This window comes from Canis lupus, chromosome 33 (genome assembly GCF_048164855.1).
Source record: "Canis lupus baileyi chromosome 33, mCanLup2.hap1, whole genome shotgun sequence".
Classification (NCBI taxonomy): Eukaryota; Metazoa; Chordata; class Mammalia; order Carnivora; family Canidae; genus Canis; species Canis lupus.
The window spans coordinates 15,251,208-15,260,900 of record NC_132870.1 but is presented as its reverse complement, the minus strand read 5'-3'; the positions used below and the strand labels follow the sequence as shown (position 1 = coordinate 15,260,900).

The 9,693-nt window shown below is 35.7% G+C and overlaps 1 pseudogene; it reads right to left on the bottom strand.

The window, feature by feature from the left end:
• Positions 1–372: 372 nt before the first annotated feature.
• On the bottom strand, positions 373–1,699 carry LOC140623594 (G2/mitotic-specific cyclin-B1 pseudogene; annotated as a pseudogene).
• Between the last annotated feature and the right edge of the window lie 7,994 nt (positions 1,700–9,693).

Below are 9,693 nucleotides of genomic sequence, written 5' to 3'. Positions count from 1 at the left end.
GAAAACGGGGGTCTAGGGGTTAAGTGGAAGACTTTTAAGCAGAACGAGGCTGCATATTCGCCATGCTTGGGCTTATGAGCAGTATGCCCTACAGAAGGGCTTTAAATGCCTTCATGACCATAGTAATCCATATTAAGAAAGCAAAGCCAGATACGTAAAACAGCCACCACACAAATAACAATTATGTATGTGATAAATTGAAAAGCACTTCTTATACTCCCCATCAGACCTTTAACACAACTTTTAGGTTATCCTCAAGTAGAAAAGTAGCCACATTCAAATAAGTTAAGGTATAAGTAGTTAAAAAGGACCACAAGCTTTATTAAAAGTAAGTAAAGGTAACATAATATATACAAATGGCACATGGTGCCAATTTTATTTGCAGATATTACAATACTCCAATGCATGTTTACAAGTTACACCTTTGCCACAGCCTCGGTTAAATCTTGAACTCCTGCAGAATTTAGCTGTGTCAGAGTGCTGATCTTAGCATGCTTAGAGATGGCATACTTGTTCTTGATAGTCATGTGCTTTGTAAGTCCACGATTCGCCATGACTATATTCTTAGCCAGGTGTTGCATAACATTTAGAAGGGATTCTTCAGTGTATGACAGATAATGCTGTAGAGTTGGTGTCCATTCACCGTTATCGAGAATTTTCAGCGCTAAGCAGAAAGCTCCTGCTGCAATCTGAGAAGGAGGAAAGTGCACCATATCGTAGTCCAACATAGATATATGTTCCATCAGGTATTCGGCCAAAGTATGTTGCTCAACATCAACTTCTCCAATCTTAGGTGCTCTCCGAAGGAAATGCAGGGGTAGAGGGCGGCCCAGACCAAAATTTAAAGATCTTAGAATCTTCATTTCCATCTGTCTGATTTGGTGTTTAGTGTGTTTTCAGTCACAAAGGCAAAGTCACCAATTTCTGGAGGGTACATTTCCTCATATTTGCTTGCAATAAACATGGCAGTGACACCAACCAGCTGCAGCATCTTCTTGGGCACACAGTTATTCTGCATGAACCGATCAATAATGGAAAGAGTCATGTACATGGTCTCCTGCAGTAACCTGAATTTCATCTGAACCTGTACTAGCCAGTCAATTAGGATGGCTCTCATGTTTCCAGTGACTTCACGACCCAGTAGGTGTTTTGGTTTGACTGCTTGTTCTTCCTCAAGTTGTCTCAGATAAGCATAAATATCTTTCACATATTCACTACAAAGGTTTGGATCAGCTCCATCTTCTGCACCTACATCGTTCCCTGCAAGAATTACATCAGAGAAAGCCTGACACAGATATTCTTCTGCAGAGGCACATCCAGATGTTTCCATTGGGCTTGGAGAGGGAGTATCAACCAAAATAGGCTCGGGAGAAAGTTTTTCTTCTTTAACCAGCTCAGGTTCTGGCTCTGGTTCCAGCATAGGTACAGGGACAGGCTCAGGTGCCTTCACCAGAGGCTTTGGTATTTTTTTAGCAATGACTTTTCCAGGAACCAAAGTTTTTGCTTCCTTTTTCAGAGGCAGTTTGGCCTGTGGTTGTTCACTGACTTTGTTACCAATATCTCCCAGAGCAGTTCTTGGCCTCAGGCCGGGCTTGGAGGCTGCAGTAGAGGACAGAGGCACCCACTTTGCCCCTGCCATACCGATCTTCGCCTTATTTTCAACATTTACTTTTGTGTTCCTGGTGACCCAGAGCGCCATGGGGAGAGGAGAGCGCGGGAGCCACTGACGAGCCAGAGCTGAGGCCTATGGGTCAACAGCCATTCCTCCGCAAGTACTAAATATGCTTTCTTATCCCAAAATTAGAAAAAAATATCTTACTATATCTTTACTACTTTATAGTTTATTTCCATATATAATCTCACAGAAATTTATTCTTGTATGTAATATAACATAGGAAATATATCTTGTTTCCAAACAGGTAGCCATTTCATGAATAACCAAACCTTTCCATATTGATTTGAAATGTCACCTTTATTACATAGTAAATTCTCATATACACATATTCTCTATGCTTTGCATTGATCTATTTGCCTATTCCTCCATCAGTACCACACTTTCCATTAATAAAGATTTATGGTGCAAGTCTCTCTACATTATTCTTCTTTTTTTCTCATTATTTTCTCAGCTACTTCACACATTTAATCTTTGAGATGAAATTTAGAATCAGTATGTCAAGTTATAAAACAACCACAAACAAAAAAAGCAAACAAATCAAAAAGAGATTTTGGATGGATTTTCATTCAATTTATGTATTAATTTGGAAAGAATTGGCATCTTTACAGTACTGAGTCTTTTCCTTCAAGGACATGATATCCATTTCATTTACTCAGGTCTTCTTTTATTTTGTCATGGAATTTTTCGGCTGATTTGGTATTCAGCTCATGCATAGATGAGAAATAGAATAACATATCTGTATAAACTGATTCTAGAAAGAGTTTGTGTCAGGATGACCTAGAATGTTGGCAGTCTGTTTCTGTCTAAATGTCCAAACTATAACATCTGTACCTTTAAATGTTTATATAAACTTTAGTCACCCCCAAAGTATAATCCTTCTTCACTTGCTTTGTTTGTTCTTAGATTTAGTATTATTTTGCGTAATAATTTTTGTATACAGCAGTATTTTGGAATCTCTTAATTCAAGAGCATTCACTGATTTAATTAAACTCAAAAAGCATAATAGGTTACTTGAATCCAAGGTTTCTTTTCTATAACAGTGTTCTTGGAGTTTTCTTATTCACAAAGGTAATTTTTAAACTATTATCCCTCAAATCTCTTCTGTTTCAAATTTAGGATAGATATGATTCCCAAAATAAAGTTTAATGTTCAGTTCTGTTTCCTTTTAATAATTTATATTTTATTCTAATATTAAATTATTTACTGTATTTTATGATTACACCATCAATAGGTTTCTTGTGAAAATTTTGGAGAATATAAACAAGCTCTTACCTCAAAATAAATTTGCTAATAATAGCAAACTTGAGAAGCCATTCTTTACAGATTGGAGTATTTCTCTATCATTCTTATATACACATGAATAAGGAGTTATTTTTGTGCCTTTAATAGTTTTTTTCACCTAAAGGTATATTACAAACTTTTCTATGACACTATTTTTAGACATGATCTTTTAAATTGATACATAGTATTCTACCCTATATTGTCATCTTTTATTGAGCTAGTCCACTAGATGTGGCTATTAGGTTGTTTTCAATCTTGTTTCTCATAAACAATGCTGGATATGTTCAGATGTTTATTTCATTAGTATCACTTCCTAACATTGAAATTACCAAAAAGAGAATATGGTCATTTTGTGCTTTGGATGTATATTGCCAAACTGTTCGCTGGGAATTTGGTATCTGTTTACAGTTTCATGTATATATATTTGAACTCTCATTATGTCCCAGACTCTTTTGTAGCAATAGAAACATAACAGTCAATGAAACAAACACATCTAGGACATCTTGGACATCTTGGAGCCTGCATTCTAGGAAGGAGAAGGAAACAATCAGATAAATAAGATTCATATATACCCACATTATATAATTGCTATGGACTGAATTGTCTACTCTCCCCAAATTCAAAGTTTTAATTCTCAATGTCTGTATTTGGAAAAAGGGCTCTTTGGAAATAATTAAGGTTAAATAAAATCATTAGAAAGGGATCATGACAAAACATGAGAGACTCCTAACTCCGGGAAACAAACAAGGGGTAGTGGAAGGGTAGGTGAGCGGGGGGATGGGGTGACTGGGTGACGGACACTATGGGGGGCACTTGATCGGATGAATGCTGGGTGTATACTATATGTTGGCAAATTGAACTCCAATAAAAAATATACAAAAAAATTTTTAAAAAGCAAAAAAAAAAAAAAAAGAAAGAAAAGAAAAGAAAGGGGTCATGATCTGACTGGATTGGTGGCCTGATAGGATGAAGAGAGAGTTATCTCTTTCTCCTTGTGTTCACACTGAGCAAAGTCCATGTGAGTGCACAGTGAGAAGGAAGCAGCTATCTGTCTGCAAGCCAGGAAGAGGAATCTTACCAGAACTTGACCATGTTGACATCCTGATCTCAGACTTCCAGCCTCCAGAACAAATTATCATACATTGGGTGTATTAAACACCTGACATTTTCTCACAATTGTGGAGACTAGAAGTCTGAGATCAAAGTGTCAGCATGGTCAGATTCTGGTGAAAGCCCTCTTATTGGCTTGTAGTCAGCCACCTTCCTCTGTGTTTGCATGTCCTTTCTTTAATGCATTTAATGCATGCACATAGAGTGAGCTCTTCTTTTTATAGAGCCCATCATCAGGGCCTTATCCTCATGATGTCATCTAAACCTAATTATCTCTCAAAGGCTCCTCTTCAAACATAATGACATTGGGGTTTTGGAAAGAAAAATAAAAAAACAAATGTTTGTATATGTTATATTTGAGATGCTTATTTGACATTTAAGTAGGAATGTGGGTTGGATATATAAGTCTGGGAATTAGTGAAGAGGTAGAAGCTGGAAGTCTTCAGAATATAGAGCGCAAACTGTGACACTGAATGATCACTAATGGAGAGAATTAGGGTAGAAAGGGTAAAATATCCCAGTGATTGAGCTCTGGTCCACCTTTATATTTCTAGTATGGAGAATTGAGGAGGAACAGGCACGGAGTAGGAAAGAAAGGCCAGCGTGATGGTAGGAGTGAATCCAATGAATGAAAGATCTTGGAAGCAAGTGAAAAAAAAGTGTTCCAAAGAGAAATGGCCAAATGCTGCTTGATAGAGCAAATTCAATGACCATTTCATTTATTATTCATTGGAGGTTATCATTGATAACCCCTATAAGAGCAGTTTCAGTGAAGCAGTGGCAAATCCTACGTGAGGTGGATTCTAGAGAAAATGAGAAAACACATGTATAGACAATGCTTTCAGGAAGTATTGCTGTAAAAAAGCACTTGATAATTGGAGTCAGTATCTAAAGAGAAATATTTTTAAAAAGTGATGTTTTAACTTTTTTTCTCATGTGTTTGCACATTTTTTATTCCTTGAGATGGGAAGAAATATATCTGATAAGAATGATCCAATGGAGAAGGAAAATGGATGATGTAGAAGAAAAAGAAGTATTGTCCTCAAATAAATGAGAGAGATGAAGGGACGATTTATTGGCAAAGAGTATTCATCCATAAAAACAATGAGACAAGAAAGAGTATATGGGTTCTGATGAAATCAGGTGAATGATCATGCTTTTCTTAAATATTTGGCAACGTTGAGAATGATTTCTTTTAAAAAATAGGTAAAAAACTCAAGTCATCCAGTTGGAGATAGGCCTTGAAGCTATAAAGCCAATGATCTTGAGATTTGCGCCAACATTTGGTCAAATAAAGAAGTAATCAGAAATTTGATGCCTTGCATTAAAAAATGAGAGAATGAAGCAAATTCACAGAAACAGCAAAAAATCCCCAACACTTTAAAAATTGACTGTTCAAACTCAGAAATTAATGACTTTGATACGACATTCTCAGCTCTTCATTGTACATTTAGCAATTAGGTTCCATAAGAGTCCTATGTATCCATCTAAACTTGAGCTAATTTGCCTAGAAGTCTATGCTTGATATCATATGGCCCAAAACTAAGTCATGTGGTATGTATTTGTGTGTGTGTGTGTGTGTGTGTGTACACATGCATGCCCAAATGTTGGTTGGTCTTTAAATTTTATTATGGAAACTTCTGCTTCTGACTATGACAAAATAGAGCACACCAGACCATCTTAATGACAGCAAATATAAAAACTAGAGTTAAAAAAAAAAAATCTTCAGTTTGTTTGCAGACATCAGAGAGCAATCAAGACAGCCAGATCTTGATAGGTGCAATTTCTGCAGAGAAGGAAACATATTGAGATGACATCTACATTTCCTCTTGGAGCACTTGCTTATTCTAAATAATGGACATAAATGCCAAAAATAAAGATGTATCCTAGAGCCTGTGGCAATCTCTGAGGGCTATGTAGATAAAAATTAGAGCTCAAGCCTGCCAAAGCAATCATGATATGAAAAGTCAAAATCTTGGGTAAAAGAAAAGTATTAAAAAGTTAGCCTGATATCTTTCCTGCAATTTTACTTTGAGTCATTTGCAGATTTTTAAACTGCATATGCCCAGGGCAAGTTATTTGGAATCTAAACAGAGCATAGTTAATTAAAGGATAAAAAGTTAAGCAATGAGTGCAAGAGATTATTTGTCTGGAGAGACAAAAGTTGAGCTCTCAGGACTAAGTATAGGAGACCTGGTAAGCAATCCAGACTTTCAGTTGAGATTTCTTCTTTGGTATTGCCCTAACAATAAGAGAAATCCCCAAATATGTCAGTTTCCACAAAACAAGATATCTAGCTAGAACTAAGTCATGGTGATCCTCCATATTCTATGCATTTTCCAGAAGTAAATATATCAAAACCAAAGCCAAAGCACAAATTATAAAATCATCCATGGACAAAAGACCCATTACCTTCAAGGAACAATAATAAAATTAAAAGCCAACTTTTCATCTGAAACCATGGAAGCCAGACAGCACAATGACATCTTAAAGTGCTAAAAGAAAAGAACTGGCAAACTAGAATTATATGCTCACTGAAAATATACTTCAAAGATCAAGTGAAATAGACATTTTCAGAAAACAAAAAAAGAGAAAATTTGTAGTAATAGTCTCTCACTAAAAGAAATATTAAAACTATTTTTCAGGAAGAAGGAAGATGATTTTGAATTGTTGTAGATTGTAAAAGTGGCCAAAATGTTGCAGAACCTCCCATCAAGGTCTGAGTCGATTTTACCCCAAAGTGAATCTATTTGCTAGGTTGTTATAAATTGAATTATGTACTCTTCCAAGTTTATATATTAAAGCCTTAACCCCCAGTACCTCAGAATGTGACCTCATTTGGAGACAGTCTTTTTATAGGTTATCAAGCTAAAGTGAGGTCATTAGTATGGTCCCTAATCTAATATACCCTTGAATAAAAGGGAGATTTGGACACAGAGGTATGGAAAGACCATGTAAAGAGACACAGGGAGAAGATATTGACAAGCCAAAGAGATAGCCCTGGATAGTCTTCCCTCACAGCTCTCAGAAGGAACTAACACTGCCAACACCCTAATTTGGGGCTCCTACCCTCTAGGATTGTGAGAGAATAAACTTCCATTGTTTAAGCCATCCAGTCTGTGGTACTTGGTTACAAGCAGCCCTAACAAACTGATATACAGGTGCACTGCTTTTGGTCAATGGAAACTGACAGACACAGAGGCTAGAAAAAGGACATGAATTGCTCTCTTGCCATCTTTGAAACTCTGAAACCAGCATGTGAAAACTGGTGGGCCAGCCTAGTGGAGGATGGAATTCCACATGGAAAAAAGTCTCAGCTACAACTTTCCAACTGAGGCATATCCTGATAATTTCTGGACAGGAAACAGGCCATTCTCAATCACTCTGCAATCAGTTGACCTACCGACCACAGAAGCATAAGAATAACCTAGCTGTTAGCTAAGCCAGGTCACAATCAGACTGATACACAGAAACTTGAGCCTAATAAAATAATTGTTTTAAGCCAACCACTAAAATATGAGGTTGTCTGTTTCATACCAAAAATCTAAGAAGTACACAGGAGTAAGAAAATTCAGGAAAAGGTGAAGATCTGTGGAAAAGGTAAATAAGTAAGTAAATAAAATTATTTTGATTGTCTAAAATAAATTAATAATGTCTTGTGGGCTTGAAAATATGTATCAAATAGGATAAAATGCAAAATGCCCTCAAAGTGTCAGGATTATAAATAAATGGTAAAGTGTTATTAGGTTTTGCCTTTATGAATTCTGTATTTGTTTGTGTTTTTAGGAAGATTTTCTCTGCAATGGCATAAATATTTGGCTGTTTTTGGTTTTTTATTTATGTGATTATGGGAAAATATATATATATCTAGATATTTTCTTCTAAGACATCTATTTTGTGTATCTGTTTTTATTTAAATATTCAATAATCTTTTTCAATTAGCTACAGCTTATTTTGAGGAGTGATATAGAATGCAGATGTTTTCAAATAGTTAACTAATTGTCCTAGTACTTTTAAAATATCATTCTTTTTAAATACACTTAAGATATCTATTAAGATATCTATCATATCTATGTATATATTAAATTTTATTTGTAGGGGTGATATCATTTAAAAACATTTCTTTTACTCCCCACAATAAGCCATATGTCCTACTAGTAATACTGCACAATTTCCACTGAATTTTCTAATGAACTTCAATTCTCACTGACATCATTTAGGAACAGACCCTCATCACTTCACATTTTATATTCTCTACCGGATCTTCCTATTAGCAAAAGGCTAAAATAAAATACTCTTCTCCTTCATATGCCATCTCTCAACTTAAAAACTTAACTCATTCTAGATCATTAATTAGGCCTACCCTTGAGGTGCTTGCATAAATTTTGCTTAGCTTACCTGTTGGAAGCAATTCCTCCTGGGTCTGTCATGTTTCTGTATGCCTGAACAGAGGATTGGCAGTTTTTGTTTCCAGACTATTGTTTCAAGGATATTTGTATAGCAAACAAACTTGAAAGATAGAGATGGTATCTCCTGGGGCAGAAATAGGTGTGTTTGTTGTTTGGGATAAAAAGGATAATATTCCCCTCTAGAATGAAATTTAGGCAGGTATTCTAGTAGCCCCCTTTAAAGATTAGAGTTTCCTAGGTTCAGGGTTTCTTAACAGTGACATAAACTCACTGCATCTACCTGGGCTGTTCACATTATATCAATGGGACTGGGAACAAGCAGAACCAAAGCAAACATGAAGTTCAAAATCCTGTTACATGAATAAAAAAAGTCTTTTTTCTCTGACTCAGGAATCTTGTGTCTTGCCAGGAGCCATAAAACTGTAGTAGGCTAACTTGTTAGCTTGCAAGTAGGGTATAATTCCAGGCTACTTCACTCAAGTAATAATACTCTTATCTGTGGAATTAGTTTCATAGTCTACTATTGGACTTCTAAAATGGTATGTTCAAAATCATTAGGTTCCAAGGTTGAAGGACACTACAAACATTTTCTTTTGCCATTTCTTTTTTATTGAGTTATAAGTGCCATATAACTGCAAATTTAAAGTGCACATGTTGATTTGATACATTTAGATATTTCAGTGTGTTTACACTGTAGAGTTAGTGAACCCTCTATTGTGTCACATAATTATCATTTATTTTTTGTTGTGACTACATTTAATGTATTTCCTTTAGCAACTTTGAAGTGCATAAACAGAGACAAATAGGCTCATAGCACCTTCCCTAAGTTCCCAAGCACAGTTTGGTATTTCAAACCAGGATAATTCAAACATGCAACAGCTGGTCTATTAAAATGATGCATTATTAAGATAATTGTTATGGATCTCTCTGGCCTTAGATATTACATTCATTGCTTATTTCAGCATTACCAATCTTCTGATCCTTTTGTTTTTTTTCCTGTTATTCTTTACATGATATTGTCTCATACATTTGAGATGATTTCTTAATATTCTCAAAGGCATAGCCTGAATTTACCCTCAAGTGCTTTAAAGTCTTGACTATTGATGGCATACATTCACCTTGCTCAGGTCCTGAGACTACACTTTAGCATTGACCACATGTGGTACAGTGTGCTCTATGTTCTTAGGCATTGCTATCTGTGAAAATAGTTTGTGTGCA